Consider the following 25,810-nt stretch of genomic DNA (forward strand, 5'->3'; position numbering starts at 1 on the left):
TGCATGGATGGCTTCCCATCGAGTTCACCTTTTCGATGATACCCCGTCATAACTCCATTTTCCTGGCAATGGATGTATGCTGGACCTGTGCACCAAATAGCTTTGGCTCTACCCTGATGATTTCATCCACCATGACCTGAAACAACTCATCTGTGTAATTGTTTGTCGTTGCAGAGGATTGTGGGTTATGTGGGTGTGTGTTTTATAGTGTTGTGTGTGGGGGTGTGTGGTGTGTGTATGTGTATCAGGTGAGGGGTATTCGAATTGGCCAATGTGGTGTTGTGCTGTGGTGGAGGTGCCACTTCGACCACGGTGGCCACATTGCCAATGGATTACCGCCGTTGACGGACTGCTGTGGTAATATGTGGGTCATAATATGGAGGGCGGGATATTGTTGGTGTGGCGGTGGAGGTGGTGGGACTGCCTCTCTCCCGCCATCCTTTGGCCTGGTGGTGTCACATTTGTGGCTGTTTTCTGGCAGGTTTGTTTTTGTGACTCGTAATATGGCAACCAGTTTGCCACCTACGCTGCAGTATCTTGGCCGTTGCCGGCATGGCGGTCTTTGGAAAAGACCACCAAACTCATAATGACCAGCTAAGGCCCGTATTTATACTTTTTTCGCTCCGCATTTGCGCCACTTTTTAATGCAAAAGCGACGCAAATGTACAAAATACAATTGTATTTTGTAAGTTTGCGCCGCTTTTGCGTCAAAAATGACGCAAATGCGGCGCTAAAAAAAGCTTAAATATGGGCCTAAGTATCCAAATTATAATTTGGCAATTGTGCTGTCCTCCGCCATGCTGATGGAATAATTCACTCAGTTGCCATGGCAGAGGTCCCACTGCCAAATCATGAAATGTCCCTCAGCTCAGCGCACATTTCAAGCATTTACAGGGGTCGCCATCAAGGTGGTTCCTGTGAATGCATTGAAACTTTGGCGTACAGCTCTGTCAGACATGATGGAGGTGTGTTGCAAAGTTTCCAAAGTTTTTGTTAAATTAAATTAAATTAAAAAACTTCTAAAGTGAGTTTTGCTTTTGTAAATAAATAAATAACAATGTCCCCCTTGCAATGCATGCCCTGGAGTCAATCTCGTCTTTTCTGGACAAGCTTCAAGGCCACACCTGGGTGGAATCCCTCAAAGTTGCATCCATCTGAAGCCATTTGTTTTGGTGCCCAAAGCACCTATTTGGGACAGTGCGGAATTTCATTGCCACTGAGGATTCATAATCCCTTTGCCGCTTGGATGGATTTGCCGCCTCTACCCACTCCCAGGTTTTACCTTTAGATTTTTTTCGATCTCAGAGTACTTCATATCAGCATGGCTCGAAGATATAGCCAGGCAGGGCCAATAAGGCTGGATACCTTTACTATAAGGTCCTGCTGAACCAATTTGTAGTCATGCAAAGACCTCTAAGCAAAGAGAAGCTAGTTTCTTCCCTGCCTTTATCACAGCCTTCCTGAGCAAGCCTCAGCAGGCCTGTGGAGTTTGACAAATTACTATGTCCAACTTTTCTCCAACTTCTGGGAATTTGTTTCTGGTCACTACTGCAGCTATAGGTTCATCACGGTAGGCTTCTGGGGATCATGTCTCACGTTAATCAGGGCTTTTGCAAAGCTCCATCTTTAGTGGTCAACTGGGCCTTGTTCATGTCAGGAGTCCTTCTGCCTTTTGTGTCCCTCTAAAAGGCAAAGATGAGGTTAGCTACCTAATCCCTCAACAGCAATCCCTGTCACTGTTAAAAACAAGAAAAGCAGATGTCTTCTTTCCCCCTACAAGTTCTTATTATTTCGGTATATTTCACAGGTCTAGAAATGTTCTGAGGAGGTAGTAGTGAGATACCACTCCCACTTTGTACACTAGCTAGGGACTGGAGAATATTTCCTACCCAATACTGTTCATGTTGTTTCATTATGCCCACCTCCTTTTGTATTACTTTCTCTTCACTGTGCTGTTTAAATGTAAAGAATACCTGTTGGACTTTTTTGCTTATGCAGGGTCATCCTCAATCTTTTTGCCTCCTGCCTCCTATTTTTTCTGACCTGTTGCTGTTGGCTTTTGAACTCTGAGCACTTTACCATTGCTAACCAGTGCTAAAGTGCATATGCTCCGTTGTGTAAATTGTATGTAATTTGTTTATCCATGATTGGCATATTTGTTTTACTGTTAAGTCCCTAGAAAAGTGCACTAGAGGTGCCTAGGGCCTGTAAATCAAATGTTACTAGTGGGCCTGCAGCACTGGTTGTGCCACCCACATAAGTAACCCTGTAATCATGTCTCAGACCTGCCCCTGCAGTGTCTGTGTGTGTATTTTTACCCTGTAAATTCGACTTGGCAAGTGTACCCACTTGCCAGGCCTAATCCTTCCCTTTTCTTACATGTAAGGCACCCCTAAGGTAGGCCCTAGGTAGCCCCAAGGGCAGGGTGCAGTGTATGGATAAGGTAGGACATATAGTAATGTGGTTTATATGTCCTGACAGTGAAATACTGCCAACTTCGTGTTTCACTGTTGCAAGGCCTGTCTCTCTCATAGGATAACATGGGGGCTACCTTTAAATATGATTAAAGTGTAGATTCCCCTGGAGAGTAGATGGACATGTGGAGTTTGGGGTCCCTGATCTCTCAATTTAAAAATACATCTTTTAGTAAAGTTGATTTTAAGATTGTGAGTTTGATAATGCCACTTTTAGAAAGTGAGCATTTACTTGCTTAAATCATTCTGTGACTCTGCCTTGTTTGTGGATTCCCTGTCTGGGTCAGTTTGACAGTTGGGTTGTTTTTCACCTCACACTAGACAGTGACACAAAGGGGGCTGGGGTGTAACCTGCATTTCCTGATTAGCCATCTCTGCTAGGAGGGAGGGGTGGAGTGGTCACTCTCATCTGAAAGGACTGTGCCTGCCTCTGACAATGCCGGCTCCAACCGGCTGGTGTGTGTCTGAGGCCTTGCCTGGGCAAGGCAGGATTTCACAAGTAGGTGTGAGTCCCCTTTGAAGAAAGGAGACTTCAAAGACTAAAATGGGTATAAGAAGGGCACCCAAATCTACAGACTTTAGAAACACTTCTGGAACCAAGAGGAACCTCTGCCTGGAGAAGAGCTGATAGCTGAGGAAGAAGTGCTGCACTGCCTGTGACTGTGCTTTGTGGAGCTTTCCTGCAGTGCTGCTTCTGCCAGAGTAAGAGGGCAAAGACTGGACTTTGTGTGCCTTCCATCTTGTGAAGGAATCTCCAAGGGCTTGAGTTAGAGCTTGCCTCTTGTTGTTTGAAGTCTCAGGGACAGCAAAGACTTCTCTCTGCCAGCACCTGGTGTCTCTGGAGAGACTCCTGCCCCGACAAGTGGTGCCCTATCCAGTCCCTGGGCCCTTGAAAGGAAGGCTGGTGGAATCCAAGGAAATCGACTTCGGACGACTTCGGACCGACGCCGCTGCCGAATCCGGTAACGCTGCCTGCACCTGACGCCGTGACCTTCGCTGGAACGCGACGCTCTTCGCAGGCCCGACGCCGCAGCAGCCCCGCTGAAGTCTACGATTCTGTGGAAGTCGCCGCACCACGTCGTGACCGACGCCGCTCGAAGTGCACGGATTCAACGTTTCGCACAGACGCCGCGATTCCCGACTTCGCGCATCAGCTTGTTTTCACTCTTCACCAAAGGTACTGTACTTGGGGGTCTACATGACTCCGTGTCCGGCGCCGCTGGTGTCGGCTTGTTGGGAACGACTCCGTCACTACGCCGTGTTAACATCTCATCGAAGCATTTTTGTTTCTAAGTGCTATTTTTGAGTTTAATCTTTAAAAATTAATAACTTGACTTGTGTATGTCGGATTTTTGTTGTTTTGGTCTTGTTTTGTTTAGATAAATATTTCCTATTGTTCTAAACTGGTGTTGTGTCATTTTGTAGTGTTTTCATGAGGTTACTGTGTGTGTTGGTACAAATTCTTTACACCTAGCACTCTGAAGTTAAGCCTACTGCTCTGCCAAGCTACCAAGGGGGTAAGCAGGGGTTAGCTGAGGGTGATTCTCTTTTACCCTGACTAGAGTGAGGGTCCTTGCTTGAACAGGCGGTAACCTGACTGTCAACCAAAGACTCCATTTCTAACAATACCCAACATTATTGCGACTGAACCCATCTTCTATCAGGAGGGTTTCCGGCTTGCTCTAAATTTACCGTCCTAGTTATAGGCGTTCTCCTCTTTTTTGACAGCATAAAAACTGGTTTCTCTCTAGTGCTGAGGTAAATGCCAAAGAATCTAGGAGGGCTTTAGGAAAGAACGGTGACAGCCCAACATAGCATCTCCAAATCAGAAGAGATAGCAATAAGTCCGTTATTTCCTCACCCAACCTTTTCTGTCCACTTTCTGATGACTAATTCCTGCTAAGTGGTCAGTTGTTGACAACACTCAATCCTTCCTGGGTCCAATGGCCGCACCATTGCTCTCTAGAGGACAGGACCAATAACTTCCACCAAGAATGTGAATTGGCCTCTGGAAATCAGATGAGTACCAGAAATGGTTGCAATTCAATTTTAGTTCAGGCAGTATGAAAACCATTTTTATTAAGCTACCTGTCCCCTACAGTTATGAAAAATCTGATTTCACAATTATATAAGTGTTATAAATTAGGTAATTGATTGTAGAGTGGAAGCCTTACTCATGCAACAACCACAATTGTTTTCAGTAGGGACCACAAGTCATTAAATTAACCAGTGCTTAACCCTCTGGTAGCTTGGCACAAAAGCCGTCAGGCTTAAATTCGAGACAATTGGGTAAAGAACTTATGCAGCACACAGTAATGAAGTGAAAAACAATTTAAAAAACCCAAATCACTTTAGAAAAATAGAGTAAATTGTAATAACTAAAATGAGCCCAGAATGACAAAGATCCAAACATTTCAACCGGAAATCTAAAAAAAAAAGTGCCACTCGCGGTCATGCTAGAATAGGTGAAAGTCACAAATTCAGGCCAACCACAAAAGAGTGCAGGTCACACACAGGGACCAGGTTAGTCCCACTGAAAATTTACATTTGAAGTCCTGCCTTAAGAGTTCCATTTGTGGTGGAGAAGGCCTCAAGGAGGAAACTTAGCATCACAGATGTGGTTATTGCTGTGACACGTAATGCAGGTCTTGGGTTGCTTCACATTTGCGGTCATCTCAGGTGGCAGAGTCTTGATACCAATGAGACCAACAGTTGCAGACGGGGGCTCTGAAACATGTTGTGCCCCGGTAACTCACACAGAAGGTAGGCCAACTGACCCTTGGAGTCACTCTGCTTAGACTAGGACGAAGGCAGGCAGGCCCATTCCTCCTTCTCAGACATCATGCAGCAGAGCGGTCATCTGGCAGCAAGGCAGTCTTTCTTCTGTATCTTCCACTGGTCTAGGAGTGTTCTGATGAGTGGCCCTGGAGTTCCAATATCTATACCTGGTACAAGGCTTTGTGTGGGGGGACTCTGCTTCCTTCCTTTCCTACCCCCTGGAAAGTTCTTTCACCCCCTTGTCATGGATTCCAACGGTGTAGTGCTGATAAAAAGCAGGGCAGGACTTGTGTGAGTTGAAGGCAAAGTCCTTTGAAGTGTAAGTGTGGCTGGGTACAGCCCCCCAGTCATCAAGTCAGGATTGTCCATTCTGTCCACACCTAGGTCCCATTTGTGTTACTGTCTGGAAGCAATACATTAAACCCAAAAGCAGAGCCATTTATAGTCATGTGACTCAGAACACTGTCAAAAGGCAAAAATAGTTGGAACAAGGAAATGGCACAAGAGGACAGAGCCACGTGTTTATGCATGGATTACTCTACTCCAGCTGTGGAATCTCCACAGACATAAAGTTACTATTAAATTGGAGTTTATGAATACCAAAAAAGAGTAAACTTATAGAAAAGTGTCAGTCTGCCTTTAAGAATCAGACACCATATTCACTTGTTCTTTCAGTAGTAAGTGCTGTATCAAACTTTACCACTAGTTTCTGCAGAAATTAAGCTGAATTTAAACTGAGTTTCTAGTAAGGATGGAGGCCAAAATCCATATTTCCAAACTAATGTCTCCCAAATGGATTGCTGGATGCTGGTCATATGATTATAGGGGGTTTCTGCATTGGTAGTGGGCCTCCGCACCAAACACAAAGGATTTGGATGTTCTCGGCACACACGAAAGCAGTGAGACCACACAACTGTATCATACAGAGCAGTAGGACTGTGTACAGGATGAAGGGTTAAGTTGGAAGGTTTGAGCTTTGGAGTATTCCAGACCTCAGTGATGTTTTCCCTGAACTGTAAGGCCTAAGGTTGCCTGTATCGGTTGTTTAGACAAAAAAAAACCTCTTCAACCATGCATTTACTGTGCCTCTAATCCCAAAACCATAAAGACAATCAATTAGCACCTGACGATCAATGATGCTGATGCCCTAAAACCAGCGAACATGTGTTTTTTAGTGATAGATTATACTTTTTCTAGCAACATTGTGAGAATTAGCAACACTTTCTATGAAGCCTAGAAGGGAGATATCAGTATCAGACTCTGGTGGTTTACTGCTTTTTATCAAGGCAATAATGTCTTCAGGCTCAAATCGTGTAAACTGGCCTAGGGATTCTTTAATCTCAAGGCAGGTCCTCGTGCCAGCACACCCTATGACAGTCTCCTGTCCAGCTTGCCTGCAGCCATACTCTGCTGCCTGGGTTTGTGACACTTATCTGTTCCTTTTTCCCTCTCTCCTGCTCATTTTTCCACTCCTTTTTCCCTCTCTTCTGCTCATTTTGTCCTCTCTTCTACTCATTTTTTTTCCTCCTCCCTTTCTTCTGCTCATTATTTGGCTCCTTTTACCCTCTTCTGCCTGTTTTTCTGCTCATTTCTCCCTTCTTTTCTGCAAATTTTTCTTCTCCTTTTTCCCTGTCTGCCGCTTTTTTTTCTGCTTCTCCTCCTCTCTTCCCGCCATTTCCCTCCTCCTGCTATTTCCCACCTCCCACCTCCCGCCACCCAGTGCCTTGCCCTCTCCCCAGGACCTACATAATGGAGGCCACAGCATGACCCCATTGAGCAGGTACTCATGCCAGCTTCCCCAGTGCCATTCGCCTATCCAGCCTGACCACAGCACCCTTTGTTGCCTTGGTTTGTGTTGTTCTTTTGCACTTAATTCCCTGTTTTCTGCTTGTTTTTCTGTTCCTTTCTCCCTCGCTTCTGCTGGTTTTACTGTTCCTTTTTCCCTCTCTTCTGTTTATTCTTCTGCTCATTTCTCCCTCTCTTTTGCTCCTTTTTCTGCTCCTTTTTCCCTCTATTCTGTCCACTTTTCTGCTCCTTTCTCCCTATCTTCTGCTTGTTATTCTCTGCTCCCTTGTCCCTCTATTCTGTAAATTTTTCTGCTCCTTTATCCTTATCGTCTGCTTGTTTTTTGCTCCTTTTTCTCTCTCTCTTGATCATATTACCACTCCTTCTCCGCTCTCTTCCCACCATTCCCCTCCTCCAGAGCTTTCCAGCCTCTGCCACCCAGTGCCCACCCTCCCCTAAGGACCTACTTAATGGAGATCACAGTATGACCCCATTGAGCAGGTCCTCGTGCCAGCTCTCCTGTAACAGCTTCCTCTCCAGCTTGGCATCAGCCACCTTCTCCTGCTTTGGTTTGTGCCACTCTTTTGCTCCTTTTTCCCTCTCTTCTGCTTATTCTTCTGCTCCTTTTTCCCCTCTCTTCTGCTCATTTTCCAGCTCATTTTTCTCTCTCTTCTGTTTGTTTTTCTGCCCCTTCTCATTGCCAATAGAACTCCTGTCATCTATAAGATGATACACCAAGACCCAACCAAAAACTCAACAGGGCATCACCATCATCTTCAAAGAAACTATCCGATACACCATTGCCGACCCCAAGCGTTTCATGGAACACCTCAACTTCCAACTACAGATCGTTGCCAAGACCTCGATAAGCTACCCCGACCAGCTTTCTGTGATGCCATCTCTAACCTCATCGCATCACCAGCCATCAACTCCTACCATTACGTCCTACTCAGTGAACTTAATTTCCACATTGATGACCCCAACGCCAACTCCTCCACCCTCCTTGAGAACCTGAACAACATTGGCCTCACTCAACTGATTAGTGTATCCATTCACATAACTGGTCACACTTTTTATGCCATCTTCCCTACAAGCCACAAAATCAAATTCAGCCATGTCACAGAACTCACCTAGACCGACCATGCGATCATCCACTTCACGATCTCCAATGCTCAGCAATCCATCTCCAAGCATCACAGCTTTTCCCACCACAGCTGGTATAAGGTAACCGAAACACAGTGGACACAGACCCTCTGCACCATCCAACCCAAAACATCATCAGACCTTCACAAACCATCCAGAACTTCTCTACATGGATCACCAACTGTGCCAACTGGGTCCCCCTGTTGAATCCAGCAAAAAACTGAAAAACCTCAAAACATCCCAGCTGGTACACCCCAGAGCTCAGAACCATCAATTGCAACTGCTACCACCTCGAGAAACAATGGTGTGCCACGAGGAACCCCTCTGAAAGCGCCAGCTATAAAGTAACCCTTTGCAACTACCACTTATGCATCAAGAAAGCCAAGAAAGCAGCTGTCACAGCCCACATCAACAGGGTGACCAACCACAGGAAGGAGCTCTTGAAAATAGTTAACAAAATCTCCAACCCGAAAGCCACAGAGAACAACATCCACCCCTCCCAAGAACTCTGTGACTCCCTCTTGGAATACTTCAACACCAAGATCGCCTCCATCTACAATTTGGACCCCCAAACCATGTACCTCAACCTCAAGTGCCTCAACCAGCCAAGCACACCAGCTGAATTAGCTTCACTTGGTCTCTGTTTACCACTAGACCACCATGGCCATCATGTCTTCCATCCACTCTGAGGCACCCACTCACCCCGGCCTCCACAGTCTCTTCAATCGGTCAGCACCAAACTCACCAGCATCATCAACACCTCAATCTCAATGACACCCTTCATGGACAGATGGAAACACACAGAGGTCAGACCCCTCCTAAAGAAACCCTTTGCAGACCCCCAGTGATCTAAAAATTGCTCCCCTACCCGACCAAAGTACTTAAGAAAGCCATCAATCAACAACTCATCAAACGCTTGGAAAAAAAAAACCTACCTGATGCCTCACAATCAGGTTTCAGTGCCAACCACAGCACTGAGACTGAGCTGATCGCTCACAGATTACATCAGATCACTCCTTGACTGCAAAGAAACTGTGGCTCTGATCCTCCTCGATCTCTCTGCTGTGTTCAACACTGTCTCCCACCATACCCTCATCAACTGACTTTGCAACATCAGCATACAGTAAAACACCCTCAAGAGGATCACCTCTTTCCTAATAGGTGGCACACAGAGCATCCAGCTGCCTCCATTCACCTTCAAACCCAAGTACATCATATGCAGTGTACCCCCAGGACCATCTCTCAGCCCCACCCTGTTCAACACCTTTATCACACCAGATGTTGTCAGATCTCACAGACTCAACATAATCTCCTACACTGATTACACTCAACTAATCCTTTCACTCTCCCAGGAAACCTCCAATGCCAAAATCAACTTCTGCGATGCCATGACCAAAGTAGCCAACTGGATGAGAGAAAACTGCCTCAAACTCAACTCAGAAAAGACAGAAGTACTGATCTTTGGGAAGAGCACCTCTGCTTGGGACCAGCAGAACTCAGACCAACACCCATACCCACAGACCATGCATGCAGCCTACGCATCACCCTCTACAACAAACTGACCATGAAATGACATCAATGAAATCGCCTTATCCTGCTTACACACCCTTTGCATGGTCCCCAGAATCTTCAGATAGATCCCAGTCAACACCAGAAAAACTGTCACCTGAGCCTTCATCACCAGCTGTCTCGACTACGACAATGCTCTCTATGCAGGCATATCCTCCCAGCTCCTTATGAGACTCCATTCCAAACAGAATATGGCAGTCAGACTCATCCTGGACCCCCCCAAACAACCCACATCACCACCCACCTCAGAAACCTCTATTGGCGGCCCATTCAGAAGATGTTCTAATTAAAGATTCTCACACGCACCTACAAAGCTCTAGACAATCAAGGGCCATCCTACATTATCCATTGACTGAACTTCCATCTACCTCCAAGACACCTGCACATCTCCTCTCTTGCCCTTGCGGAAACTCCCCACATTCGTCTTAGCTGCAGCTGGGACCGCTCCTTCTCCCACATCGCTGCCAAGACCTGGAACACACTACCCCCCTTCACCTCTAAACAGCACTCATCCTGGCAGACTTCAGAAAGAAACCCAAGACCTGGTTGTTCGACAGAGACTTGGCACCCTCAGCACCCAGATACCCATAGGGGTGATACTGCTTCGCTTTACAAATGCTGATTGATCAAAAGATTGATTAATTGACATTCTGTAATCCTGGCAGGCTCCTGGGGCAAAGACTTGTTGGCTCCCAATTGAAATTTTAATAATACCATTTTATTGTCAAATAAACCAGTGAATTTGTTGCAAATAGACTCAGGCTGGGATTCCAGCAGTTGACCTAGAGTTTGTGTTTTTTTTTAATCCTTAGCGGTTGCAAAGATTGCTTTAGATATGTTCGAAGACTTTAAAAATGTAATAGCTTAATAGCTTGCGTTGGCCTCTCATTAATTTTTATAGTCTTTTTTTAAACAAATACATTATTTTTTATAGAGGAAACTTGGGTGGTCATTACAACCCTGGCGGTCGGTGTTAAAGCGGCGGTAAAACCGCTAACAGGCCGGCGGTAAAAAAAATGGAATCACGACCGTGGCGGAAACCACCAACATAGACAGCCACTTTATGACTCCGACCGCCACGCCGGAACAAACACCGCATCGGTAACTGCCAACAGACAGGCGGAAGACAAGGTTCCGCCCACTGTATTACAACAGTCCAATCCGCCACCTTTTCCGGGGCGGATTCACCGTGAACAAAAACACGGCGGAAACAGGACTTGGAAGGGAAAACGCTCACCTCTACACACCCCACGAGGAACCAGGACTCCATGGAACCCGAGCTCCAGATACTCCCAGCCTTTATCTTCCTGCTCCTCTACCAGGAACAACAAAGATAGCAGCGAAGACCACGTGAGTACTGCACCTACAACACACAGGGGAGAGGGGAGGGAAAAAAGAGTGAAACACACACGCAACATGCAACACTCCCACCCCCACCCTCACCCACTACAATACACACACAAGTACATGTTGATACATTACATTAACAACTCCCCCCCCCCGGAAGAATGCAAGGACAAAAGGAAATTAGTCAAACGTTTGTAATCTATTCAAATACAGTCATAAAAATATATATATATATATATATGTATATATATATATATATATATTTACACAATAAACAAATATATACACCAAGAATACAAGTGCAAGGTATTCCACCATCATAGTCCGTGGACCACTGGGCCCAAAATGCATGGGCGAGGCCCACACTCAATACCCAATCAAAACGGGGAGAACACTGCTGCGGCATCAGATAGAACTACAACAGGCACCTCAGGGGTAAGGAAAGGGGGGCACCTCAGCCGGATAAGTGCACAATGCCAGATCCACAAGGGGGCTCCATGCCCACTGCTGTATCCTGGGGAGTGCAAAGCCACAGTCTCACAAGTCTTTCCAGTGGGTGGGTTGCCCACTGCTGCATCCTGGGGAGTGCAAAGCCACAGTCTCACAAGTCTCTCCAGTGGGTGGGTTGCCCACTGCTGCATCCTGGGGAGTGCAAAGCCACAGTGTCACAAGTCTTTCCAGTGGGTGGGTTGCCCACTGCTGCATCCTGGGGAGTGCAAAGCCACAGTCTCTCAAGTGGATAACAGTCCCCACTTGTTCTGGAGGGGGCCTTGTGCCCAGAGTGCTTCATCCTGCCAAGGACTGAGGTAGTGGATGTAAATCTCCACTGGTTCTGGAGGGGGCTTTGTGCCCAGAGTGCTTCATCCTGCCAAGGACAGAGGTAGTGGATGTAAATATCCACTGGTTCTGGAGGGGGCTTTGTGCCCAGAGTGCTTCATCCTGCCAAGGACTGAGGTAGTGGATGTGATACTCCATTGGTTCTGGAGGAGGCTTTGTGCCCAGAGTGCTTCATCCTGCCAAGGCCTGAGGGAATGGATGTAAATCTCCACTGGTTCTGGAGGGGGCTTTGTGCTCAGAGTGATTCATCCTGCCAAGGACTGAGGTAGTGGATGTGATACTTCACTGGGTCTGGAGGGGGCTTTGTGCCCAGAGTGCTTCATCCTGCCAAGGACTGAGGTAGTGGATGTAAATCTCCACTGGTTCTGGAGGGGGCTTTGTCCCAAGAGTGCTTCACCCTGCCAAGGACTGAGGTAGTGGATGCCTTACTCCACTGGTTCTGGAGGGGGCGTTGTATCCAGAGTGCTTCATCCTGCCAAGGACGGAGGTAGTGGATGTGATACTCCACTGGTTCTGGACGGGACTTTGTGCCCAGAGTGCTTCATCCTGCCAAGGACTGAGGTAGTGGATGCCTTACTCCACTGGTTCTGGAGGGGGCCTTGTGCCCAGAGTGATTCATCCCGCTCGTGGCGGCCTCAGTAGCGTCAGAAGCTTTGGCGCTTATTGGCCAGCAGTGCTGGTGGCGGCGGTGTCCTGTTCAGCGGTGCTGGTGGCGGCGTTGTCCTTGGCAGCAGTGCTTGTGGCGGCGGTGTCCTGTTCAGCGGTGCTGGTGGCGGCAGTGGCGGCGGTGTCCTGTTCAGCAGTGCTGGTGGCGGCGGTGTCCTTGGCAGCGGTGCTTGTGGCGGTGGTGTCCTGTTCAGCGGTCCTGGTGGTGGTCTTGTCCGCCGTCCAGGTTTTCGGCGACTTGCCTGTCTTTGTGTGCCCCTTCCCCACCTTGGATGGTGGCACAGCTGTCTTCACACTCCCAACTGTACCCCTGGGAGAGGCTTTGGTGTTAGGTGTTTTGCCTCTCTCCCGCCGGGCACTGGCCAACTTTTTGTGCTTTTGAGGTGGGGGACTGTCCGTGGTCTGGCTCCTTGGCACACTGGCTGCCCTGCTGCCTGGTGCACTCCAGAAGCCGTTTACTACTGGCACCACTGTTCCCGCAGATGTTGTGGCTGAGGTGCTGGGTTGGGACCTGGAAAGGCGGGCCGTAGGAGACTGAAGGGGTGGGGGAGGAGAGGGGAAGAGGTCAAGGGTGGACAGGAAAACTTTGTTTGGCACACTGGGACGGGTAGATGGAGGGGGTTTGGGAGTGAAGGAAGATGTAGTGGTGGTAGGGGTGACTTTGGGTGAAGGTGCATGGGCTGGAGGCTGTCGTGAGGTGGAATGCTGTTGGGTGGGTGTGTGACTGCGTTTGTGAACCTTGGGAGGTGGGCACACAGACACACTGGGAGAGGACACAGGGAATGTGTGAATGGTAGTGGGGGTGGTGACTGCACGTGAGCGGGGTGTGTTGGTGGGTGTGCTGGTGATGAGGGTAGTGGCTGAAGATGTAGTGCATGCAGGTGTGAGTGGAGACGAGCCTGGGAGGGAGGAGGGAGACGAGGAGGAGGGGGACACAGTGGAGGCAGTGGCTGTTGGTATGTCTGCATGTGTATGATGCTTGCGTGAGTGCCTGTGGGATGTGTGGTGCTTATGTTTGCCTGAGATTCCCTTGTGTGTTGACGTGTGTGCATGCTGTTCTGATGGTGTGCTTGGGATAGGCTGAGGTACAGGGGTTTGGGTCTGGGTGGAGGAAGTTGGAGGGGGGAGGCTAGACACAGGGACAATGCCTGCCATCAGTGCTGAGGCTAGAGTCTGAAAAGCTTGCTGTTGGGCTGCCTGACCAGAATGAATGCCCTCCAGGTATGCATTGGTCTGTTGCAACTGCCTCTCTACACCCTGGATGGCATTCAAAATGATAGACTGCCCAACAGTGAGGGACCTGAGGAGGTCAATGGCCTCCTCACTGAGGGCAGCAGGGCTGACTGGGGCAGGGCCTGAGGTGCCTGGGGCGAAGGAGATGCCCACCCTCCTGGGTGAGCGGCCACGGGGCACACACTGAGGGGCTGCTGGGAGGGCGGTGCTGGTAGGGGGGTGGCGGCTGTACCTGTTGATGCGGGGGGCACAGAGGGGTGTGCCACCGCAAGGGAGCTCCCATCAGAGAAGGAGTCCGTCTCGCTGGTCTCAGCTCCTGTCCCCGCCGTGGAGCTCCCCTCGCCCTCCGTCCCACTGGTGGTTTCTGACTCCGTTGTGTCACCCTCCAGGGCCATGTGGGATGCAGCTCCCTCCTGCTCTGGTGTCACTGCTCCTCGGCCTGATGATGCTAATGCACACAAGAACAGGGAGACCACAAAAAGGGGGGGGAAGACAGAAGAAAGACATGTTGAGTGCATCCAATACCGTTGGCGGACACTACAGACACAGAAGCCCCCTGCACTACGCCGTGCACTTAGAGTTCCCTAATTAATAACAGGGACATGGGTTACAAGGCCTATGCCCGATTGCTGCACACATGGAAGTCACAGGAGCCTGACTAGGTGTAGTTGGCTCTGAACACAGGTGGGGTGGGGTGCTACAGGGCCTGCCTTAAGAAGGGACCTTGCTTACTAAACTCGCCCTGGCCTAGGCAAACCCACAGCCCACCTCCCCCACCCAGACACCTACAATGCGCGCTGAATCAGAAGAATGAGAGTGTACTCAACCCCTTGTGGCTGCTGTGATGCCCCCCAGTGCCCATCCAACTCCGGATACGCACCGCCAGGATCCGGAACATCAGGGGGCTCATAGTGCGACGGGCACCCCTCCCACGTTGGGAGGCCATTCCCAGCTGGGCCTCCGCCGTCTTCTTGCTCCAGCGGCAAATGTCCTCCCATCTTTTCTGGCAGTAGCAGGCTCCGTCTGTGGTGGACCCATAATGTCCGGACTTCCTTGCCGATGGCACGCCAAATATCCTTCTTCCGGTGGGCGCTGACCTACAGGAATAGTACAGGAGAAAAGGAGAAGATATAACCTTCCGCACCGTCACCGTCATTGGCCCCATCCCTACCCTTGCCATGACGCACATGCACTCCCCCCCCATCTTTCATCAACACCACTCCAAACAGGCATTGCCCATACAGCATGCTCACAGTGTACTCACCTGTTTGTCTGGAGGACCGTAGAGTAGCGTGTACTGGGGGAGGACCCCATCCACTAGTTTCCCCAACTCCTCCGTGCTGAAGGCAGGGGCCCTTTGCCCAGACACCCGAGCCATTGTCTCTTCCAGGCTGAGGTCACAGCAGCACTTGCAGTGTAGGTCCTCTCCTGTTGAAGATCAGGTATCAAGTGATTGAACAGACAGAAAATGGCGGTGACGTCCGCGGCGGTGCATACTGTTACCGCAGGCGTACATCGTCATTGGCTCCTGGGAACAATAGGGTCCAATGTTAACCAATGCAGGATTGCGCCACGGTCTTCGAGTGCCTACTGCGACGGTGTACAACGCCAGCACATTTCTTCATATCCCGTTACCCCACATTACAGGTCAGGCAGCTGCCATTTCAGGGGGCCACATGGCATTAATTTAGACTGCATCACACATATCTAGACCTTGCTTAAACACTAATACAGCCATATTTCGATATTCAAACATTTTCCTATTAAGTTATGTTTACGTACCTCAGTGTTGGCTGACCCTCTGCTCACTGTTCTCATCCATAGAGCACATCCGCTGGGGCAGGAGAGGTGATGGCGGCATCCTCCTGTGTACAGACCGCTGGTGGACCTGTCAACAATGGAGAAGAGGCATATAATTGTCACCTACAGACTTGATCGTACCACAATCTTGGAACCGTGTGTCCAGTTGGAGCCAGACCTGATGTCAGCTATACGCCATCCCACAGGAATCCCCCCTCTAGTGCACGTCCTGTCAGTACTCCATTTCCTAGCAATTGGGTCTTTTCAAACAATAGTGGGCATTGCATCAGGGATGTCCCAGCCTATGTTCTCCAACGTGTTGTCCAGAGTGTTGTCTGCCCTGCTGAAACACATGCGCAGCTACATTGTTTTCCCTCAGGTGAAAGATTTGCCTACAGTGAAAGGTGACTTCTATGCCCTGGGACATATCCCCAACATCATAGGTGCCATTGATGGGACACATGTGGCCTTGGTCCCCCACGCAGGAGTGAACAGGTGTACAAAAACCAGAAGATTTACCATTCTATGAATGTGCAGATGGTGTGTTTGGCCGACCAGTACATCTCCCATGTAAATGCCAAGTTTACTGGCTCAGTGCATGACGCTTACATTCTGCGGAATAGCAGCATCCCTTATTTGATAGGGCAACTCCAGAGCCACCGTGTGTGGCTATTAGGTGAGTACATGGACCCAATACAGTGTGACTAGGTGTCTGGGTCTGGGGATGTCTCTAGGAGTTAGTGTGTGTCTAACAGTTGTCCCTCGCCATTTGCAGGTGACTCTGGTTACCTTAGCCTGTCATGGCTACTGACCCCAGTGAGGAATCCCAGAACAAGGGCAGAGGAACGCTACAATGAGGCCCGTGGGCAAACTAGGAGGATTATAGAGAGGACCTTAGGCCTACTGAAGGCCAGGTTCCGGTGCCTCCATATGACAGGTGGTTTCCTATTCTACTCACTAAAGAAGGTGTGCCAGATCATCGTGGCCTGCTGTATGCTTCACAACTTGGCTTTGCGACGACAGGTGCCTTTTCTGCAGGAGGATGGTCCAGATGGAGGTGTTGTGGCAGCTGTGGAGCCTGTGGACAGTGAAGACGAGGAAGCAGAAGAAGAGGACATAGACAACAGGAACACGGTGATCCAGCAATACTTCCAGTGAGACACAGGTAAGACAACACTGCCTGCTACATCTGATTTAATTCTTCTACCTCTCATCTGTCTGTCATTTTCACCCAGTGTATGGACACTGAGTTGTCACTTTCCCTTTCGATTTCACAGATGTGGGTCCCACTGTGTGCACTCTGATTTGTTTCGGCATGGACTAGAGCTGTGTGACATAGGTATGTTGACATTACATTGGATATAGCATTTTTCCACAGTTATTGCAAATACACATTTTCAAAAGCACAATCTGACTCCAGATTGTTTTGTGATTTAAGGGTGCTTATTTAAGTGCTAAATAGTGGAGGGGGTTGTAAAATGGTCAGGGGTGATGGCGGAGGAATGCCCATGGCAGAGTCCAGTCTATTAGTCTCACAGGTGCATTGTCCAAAGGGGCATAGGAAGTGGAGCTAGGGCAGTTTAATGATGGACAGGGTAACAAAGTGGGACAGAAGGATGACAATCAGGGTGGTCTCATTTCTTGGTGGGGGTCTTGGCATTGTTCTCTGTCTTTGTCCTGGATCTCAGGGACCGCTTGTGGGGTGGTTCTCCATCTGCAGGGGGTGGGGTGCTGGTGTCGTGGTCCTGTGCCGGTCCCTCCTGTCCACTAGCGCCGGTAGAGGTGATGGGCAGTTCATCCTCCAGGCTAGTGTCAGGGGCCCCTTGTTGTGCCACAGTGTACCTCCTGGTGTTGACGACTTCATTCAGCACCCCTACAATGGTGCCCAGGGTGGAATTGATGGATTTGAGTTCTTTCCTGAACCCCAAATACTGTTCCTCCTGCAGCCGCTGGGTCTCCTGAAACTTGGCCAGTACCGTTGCCATCGTCTTGTGGGAATGGTGGTAGGCTCCCATGATGTTGGAGAGGGCCTCGTGGAGAGTGGGTTCCCTGGGCCTGTCCTCCCCCTGTCACACAGCAGCCCTCTCAGTTCCCCTGTGTTCCTGGGCCTCTGTCCCATGAACCGTGTGACCACTACCACTGCCCCCAGGTCCCTGGTGTTGTTGGAATGGTGGGTTAGCCTGGGTTCCCTGTAGTGGTGGACACACTGCTGCTTGACGTGTCCTGGGGACAGAGGTATGGGCCCGCTGGGTGGGTGCTGTGCTGGTGTTTCCAGAGGGGGGAAGCTCTGTAGTGGCCTGTGCCAGTGTGAGGGGAACCGACTGCCCCGAGGTCCCAGATGGGCCAGGCTGGTCATCTTGATCCAGTTGGACAGAGCTGCTGTCATCACTGTGGGCCTCTTCTGTGGGTGGAGTGGACATGTCTGGACCCTCCTGTCTGCTGACGTTGGGTAGGGGTACTGCAGGGGTGTGAAGGCATGATTATTGCATCTGTATGTGCCATGGTGTGCAATGGGTGGGTGACCCTGTACCCCAGTGCGTCTATTCTTGTGTGGGACCTTGTGTGATAATGGTTTAGGGGGGTGTATGGGTATGTGCAGTGGACATGCTTTGGTGATGGGTGTCCATGCTTTGGTGTTGCATGCAGGGCTTGGGTTTGGGATGTGTTGTTTGTGAAAGTGGGACATGTGTGAGGAGTTGGAGTGATGGGGCTGAGGGTGAGGGTGGGGGTAGGTGATAGCATGCAGGTAGGGTGGGGGATATGGTAGTGAAAGATTTGACTTACCAGAGTCCATTCCTCCAGCTACTCCTGCGAGGCTTCAGGATGCAGTATAGCCAAGAGCTGCTCCTCCCATGTTGTAAGTTCTGGGAGAGGAGGTGGGGGTCCGCCACCAGTCCTCTGAACCGCAATCTGGTGTCTTGAGACCACGGAACGCACCTTCCCCTGTAGGTCATTCCACCTCTTCCTGATGTCATCCCTAATTCTTGGGTGCTGTTCCACTGCGTTGACCCTGTCCACGATTCTTTGCCATAGCTCCATCTTCCTAGCTATGGTGGTGTGCAGCACCTGTGATCCGAATAGCTGTGGCTCTACCTGGATGATTTCCTTCACCATGACCCTGAGCTCCCCCTCAGAAAACCTGGCGTGTCTTTGCAGTGCCATGGGGTGGTGTGGGTGATGTGTGGGGTGGTGTGTGCTGTGATGTGTGGGGTGATATTTAGAGGTGTGTTGTATTAGGTGCGTGGATGTTGTGTGAGTGATGGTGTTGAGTGCCTGTGGATGCTAGTGTTGTTTTTGGTGGTGTCTCTCTCTGCCCTTCTGTCACAATTGTTGTAGGGGTTTGTGGGTGATGTGGGTGTATGTTTTATATTGTATTGGGTGTGTGGGAGTGGTGTGTGTATGTGTATCAGGTGTGTGTATTTGGAATTGTCCAATGTGGTTGTGTTTTGTAAATGTTTGAGCGCAGCGGTGTGTACTGCCAATGGATTACCGCGCTTGAAAGACCGCCGCGTGGATTCGTGGGTCGTGATAGTGTGGGTGTACTCCTGTTGGAGTGACGGTGTTGGTTTTGTTATTGCCAGTTTATCACTGACCTTTGGTGTGGCGGACTTGTGTGGGTGTCTAGATTTTGGCGGATTCTGAGCTATGGGTCATAATGGCTGTGGCGGAATTCCCCAGCCGCGGCGGAGTGTTGGCAGTCTTCTGCACGGCGGTAAGTGGCATTTACCACCAATGTTGTAATGACCCCCTTGGTCTTTTTGCCATTTGAGCTCTAATTAATGCAGTTTAAATTTTTGTTTTGCTAGTTCTTCATTATGCCAATTTTTGTCCACTATTGACTACTTCCCTTTAACTTTTTTGCCAGGGGATTACTCAATGAAACATTGGTTTTATTTGTTCATTTATTGCACTAGAAATATTTAGCTCACTGTTTTTTGGGGTTTAAATAACTAACTATAACTAGTTTCTTTGGCTCTTCCACCCAAATGGATTTATACATGGCATACAGTCCACAGAGAAAAGGCAAGATAAAATGGTCTGTCCCAGGCACAGCAAAATCAGTTTCAAACTTGTCAAAACTATTATCACTGCAACTTATCTCTAACACGTTTTTTTGTTTTTTTACTTCCAGAAAATTTCAGTTGCAAAATTCTAGAGATGCTTTGTATTATTCTGCATGTAGCTTGTTGTCAGGTGTCTACCTCAGTGAGAGGCAGATAAAAAAACAGGACGTGTTTGGGTCGATTCTTATTCCTCATGTGGGTGGAATAGTGGGAGTACAGAACTAGTTAAAAATACAAATACATTTTACCTAGGGCTTCCAGTTGCCTGTCCCCTTGGTTGGTTAACCCTCATAAATTAGGTCAGTGATGTTAGAGAGGGATGAAGTTGTGATGAATATTCGGATGCACTGATTAGAATAGGACAACTATCATGCAATATCCACGTTTGTACAGGAAAATAGCAGTAGCAAACAATATCCTTAAAAGCTCCTTCCCCAAGCACATCCTTAAGTGCTGCTTACTTGACGCATGTGGTACAAATCTAGAAAGTTTCAATTTATTAGCAGAATTGGTTCCAGGCCCAGTGTGATTTGTGCGATGTTCCTTCCACGATTTCTTTGAATTCTTAATCACCATATTATCTGTTCATGGTACAAATCACATTACTTCTACATTTATGGATTTTTTTTTCTTTGCATCTCCCTCTAGGTCATCAATTTCTAGAGTCCTTTAGACACTTAGGCCTGAATTTAAGAAAAGTGGCACTATATCCAATGCAGCAACACTTTTCTTGTGCCCCTTAACACTCACCTACCGCCATCATGTGTGCCCCGTATTTAATGTACGGCACACCATAGCACAGGGCAGAGGTATTAGCATCAACTTTTTTTACGCTATTGATGTACTCTGTAGGATTAGTGCCAAAATGTTGGCGCTAATCCTGCACAGTACATAGGGGCCCATTGAAAACAATGGTATGCACCATTTTTGCAGTTCCCCTATTGGGAGAATGCCCCCCTTGCAAACATTATGCCTATAGCGGAAGGAGGCACTAGGCCCTATTAAATCTGGGCCTTTAACTTTTTCCGGATGCAGAAGCTTCCTGATTCCAATTTCATTTGAGAGTTACTCAGGTTTAGCAATAGTACTCCAATCAATTTTCTGTTATGTTATGTATATTTGTAAAGTGCACTGTTAGAAATAGGGTTACATATGGACTGGTCAAGCCACAACCACAATCCTAGTCAGGTTAAGGCACAATCACCCCCAAATTAACCTTTGCTCTACTCCTTTACAGAGCAGTCAGGTTTAACTTAGAGGCAAGGTGTAAAGTATTTGGTCAACATTTCAAATAGTAAAACAGTGAAAATATGACACGAAAAACTATACCACACCAGGTTAGAAAAATAGATCTTAATTTAGTAAATAAAAACAGACAAAAACCACAAACACCCACGTAGCAGAAGCAGAGTTATTATTTTTCAAAGAATAAACTGCAAGATAGCATCTAATAGCAGAAAGTGCCAACTGTCTCTATCTGGTCCCACTGGACCGGGTCAAAGTCAAAAGTTCAAGCTGACCGCAATGGAGCATGGGTCAGATATACTCCCAAATTAGCCCCACTGATGGTTTACCTTCTCAAGTTTTGTGCCAAGAGTCTCGTTCACATTGGAGACAGTAGTTGAGAGCAAGGAGAGGCAGCAGCAGTTTGTATAGCACAAAGAGCTGGCAGGGCATCATGGGCGGTCTGGCCGTAGCTTCGCGTTATCAGTCCTCCTTGGGCTGAGGATGCTGCTGTGTGAAAAGAAGGACTTGCAGTGGCTTGTGGTGCTTGTTGGTGCAAGTTGCACAGTTCTATTGCCAACGGGTCCTTTCGGAGTCGGGCATGTCCCAAGAGCTCAAGAGCCACACTATGTGTCCAGTAGCTCAGAGGCACCTCTTAATTGTCAGGGGCTCACTAAAAACGAGCCCCTGAGGCTCAGATCAGGAGGCCAGAAGCCTAGCTTTATGAGTCACTCTGCGGTCCTCGGTTCAAGATGCAGTTGCAGGTCCAGTTTGTCTTCCTCAGACAAGAGGGCAGTAGACAACAGATCAGCACATCAGGACAGCAGCCTCTTGTAGAGCAGCAGCCCAGCAGAGTGGCAATCCTTGCAGCGGCTCAGCAGTCCTTCTTTCTAGCAGAGTATCCATAAGTCCAGATATGTACTGAAGTGGTGGTGCTCTGAGGTCCCTATTTTTTACACATTGATGCTCTCATTGTGGAAGTTTGGAGACACTTATAGACACTATCTTTGAAGTGCATGGAATGCCCTACCTCACCTGCCCTGGCTTCAAGCTGGCTGAAGTGACAATGCAGGTTCATTAAGCCCTTTATATGGAGAAAGGGCACAGCTTGTTCAGTTGTAAGTGAAGCTGGTCCCAGCTCCTCCATCCCATCCTGCCAGTAATAGCTCATCCAGTCACACATAAGCTCCCATTGTGTGCGGCTGTCCAGGAGGAATACAAAAAGCCCAACTGGCAACTACACCCAGCCAAGTAACTAGACACAGGCCACAGGCATCAAATGGCTTAGGCAAGAAAATGGCAACTTTCTAAACATGGTATTTTCATAATTGTAATTCAACTTAACCCTGAGTTAGGATTTAAAATGAGGATTTCAGAGACACCAAACATGAACAAGTTATCTCTTCCCATTTGGGATTTGCACCTATAAAATGTAATAAGGCATCTCCAACGGGAGAGATAGGTCTTGCAGTACTTAAAGTTGAATTTAAGAGTGTTTCATTGTCACTATGTGTCAAAATTAAAAGTACATGGCCCACTTTGTCCAGGGCCAACCCTGAGGATTAAGCATCTGTATTAAAAAGGAAGGTTTTAGCCTGGAAAAGAGTTTATTTTGACAGGTTGACACAACAGTTTAAAACTGCACACACAGGGTCTGCAGTGGCAGGCCAGAGACATGTTTAAAAGGCTACTTAAGTGGGTGACACAATCAGTGCTGCAGTGGTCCTATAGGGTGAAATGACCTCCCTCTCCACATCGGAGCCTCCTCCACTCTTCTTGAATTCCACAAGAAGCTGACAACCTAGATTTTCACTTAACCCACCTATCTAGGCAGGGCTAGGCACACACACACACCTCCTCAGCACCAGGAATGCCCTCGAGGGTGATAGTTCATTTTGGAAATGTCCCTTTCTGCAGAGACATTCCCACATTTTTTGCCTTCCTCCTCCTACATTTTGCTGAACTCATTTTTGTTGGCTTCAGCACTCACTGCACTTTACCATTATTAACCAGTGCTAAAGTACTTGTTCTCTCTCCTCAAAACATGCTAGAATTGGCTTATACCCAATTGGCATTTTTAATTTACGCATAAGTAAAGTTGTACTACATCTGCACAGGGCCTGTAAATGATACCAGTGGTTCACTAAATTTGTGAAACAACTGTGGTACATAGCTGTATACTTATTTAAAAATATATAAATGAATATAAATACATTTCTCTACCTATTTCCACTTTTATAAAGTGGTAATAGGTATGGACCTCTGACTTACCTATCTCCAAGGCCCTAACACTAAACACAGACGAAGTATAGTAAAAACAATATAGCTGCCTTTTCATTCTCAAAAAAACATAACTAAGGCCTTGCTATGTTATTGGATTGTAGTACCCTTGCGTCACTCAAGGTGTCGAATGGGCAATGCAATACTTACAGTTTTACAAAGGAATGCAAGGTCACCATGCATGGCCCTGCATTGATAGGTAAATCTGGAGAAACGCAAGTCAGCACAATTTGCTGTTTTATGCAACTCTGCACACCATAATCTGCACTGCTGTTAAATTTCACATACATCCATGTGCCATGCCACTTTAGCCACTCAACTATACGCTCTGTGATATTACACTCTGCGCAATGCCATTGTGCACCACTCCAGTCTATATAACTCCACTGTACGCCACTCCAGTGGATGCTTCTCCACTGTACGCTATTGCACTCTATGCCATTCTACTGCACGCCAGTCCACTCTATTCCACTCTATGCCACTCCACTCTTCAACATTCTACTGCATATGATTCCACTCTATGCCACTCCAGAGTACTCTGCTTCACTCTACGCTATTCCAGTCCACACCACTCTATTGTACACCACTCTATTCCACGCTATTCCACTGTATGCCCCTCAACTACACACCACTCCAGTGTAGGCCACTCCACTCTATGCCACTCCTATCTCTGCTAGTTCATTAGACACCTCTCCACTTTGCGCCACTTCACTATATTCTATTACACTCTACCCCACCTCACTGTATGCCACTCCAGTCTACACCACTCTATTATATGACACTTCACTGCACACTACAAACTACACACTATTACACTCTATGCCATTTCCTTGTACAACACACAAGTACTCCAGTCCACTCAACACTATTACAATGTACACAACTGCTCTCTACTCCAGTCCATTCTATGTAATTAAATTGAATGGAACTCATCTCTACGCCTCTTCAGTGTATGCCACCTCACTCTACGCCACGCCGCTATATGCTACTCCAGTATATGCTATTCCACTGTACACCACTCCATTCCATGCTTTTCCATTGGATGTAACTCCACTGTATGGCACTCCACTCTACCTCAGTCCAGTGTATGCCACTCCAGTCTACACCACTTCAGTGTACACCATTGCATTCTATGCTATTCTACTCTACGCTATTCCACTCTACGCTATTTTACTATGCCACTCCACTGTACTCCACTTTGCACAATTCCACTGTATGCCACTCCATTCTACTCTATTAAACTGTAAATACCTCCTCCACTGTATGGTCCTCCACTCCACCCCACTCCACTGTACCCCACTTCACTGTATGCTATTACTCTTTAACAAACCACACAATACACACTCCAGTCTAAACCACTTCACTGTCTGTCAATCCAGTGTACACTATGCGCTTTTACACTTTACACCACTGGTACACTACTACACTATAAGCTATTACACTGTACACCACTCCACTCTACACCACTCTAGTACTACGCTATTCCACTTTATGTCACTCCACTGTATTCTACTCCACTCTATGCCACTCTAGTATCCCCTCCAACACTCTATATAACCCCACTCTACAAAAGTCTACTACACTCTATGGTACTCTACTAGACACTACCCCACTCTATCCCTGTAAACTCTACTGTCCAAATTTGCACCCAACTCTATGCCTATATACTCCTTTGTACAACACTCTACTCCACTCTACAACAGTTTCCAAAACTGTACTACACAGCACTCTACAGTTACCTCAACTCTATGCTAATCCACTTCAATGTATGGCACCTCATTCTACGATAATCCACTGTATCCTACTCCACTGTATGTCACTCCACTATACACCACTATATTCTGCACTATTCCACTCTATGCCAATCGACTCTGCTACACTCCACTGTATGCTATTCCACCCTATGCTACTCCACTTTATGGTAAGCCACTTTATGCCAGTACAATGTACACTACTGTACTCTATGCCATTCCATTGTATGACACTCCCCTCCACTCTGTATAACACCACTCTATAAAAGTCTACCATACTTCATGGTACTCTACGACATTGTACTCCACTGTTCAATTCTATACTCCACTCTATGCCTGTACACTCAAATGTACAACACTCTATTTCCACTACATAAAACATTTCTATATGACACAGCACTCTACTCTACTGTACGAGACCCCACTCTAATTTAAAACTGTTTTCTACCAACACCACTACACTCCATTCCAAGCCACTCTACTCTGCAACACACTAATACACTCTATTGTACTTTACTCCTCACTACGTTACACCACTCCACTCAACTCTGTTCCACTGTACAAGACGTTACCTCACTCTTGCTACTATACAACAATCTACTCTAAGCATCTCCACTGTTTCACACACTACTGTACTCTATGCAACTTCACTCTACAACACTCTACTACACAGTATGCCACACGCTGACACTTTACTCCTGTCTATACCCCGTCACTCCACTGTATAACACTGTACTATATTGCATGGCACTGTAAAATATTGTACTCCACTTTACTCTCCGATACTCTAGCCTACTATACAACACTATACACATCTCTTTGTATGCCACTACACCACACTATATTCAACTTGCCTCTT

The sequence above is a fragment of the Pleurodeles waltl genome, chromosome 11 (assembly GCF_031143425.1).
Source record: "Pleurodeles waltl isolate 20211129_DDA chromosome 11, aPleWal1.hap1.20221129, whole genome shotgun sequence".
NCBI lineage: Eukaryota > Metazoa > Chordata > Amphibia > Caudata > Salamandridae > Pleurodeles > Pleurodeles waltl.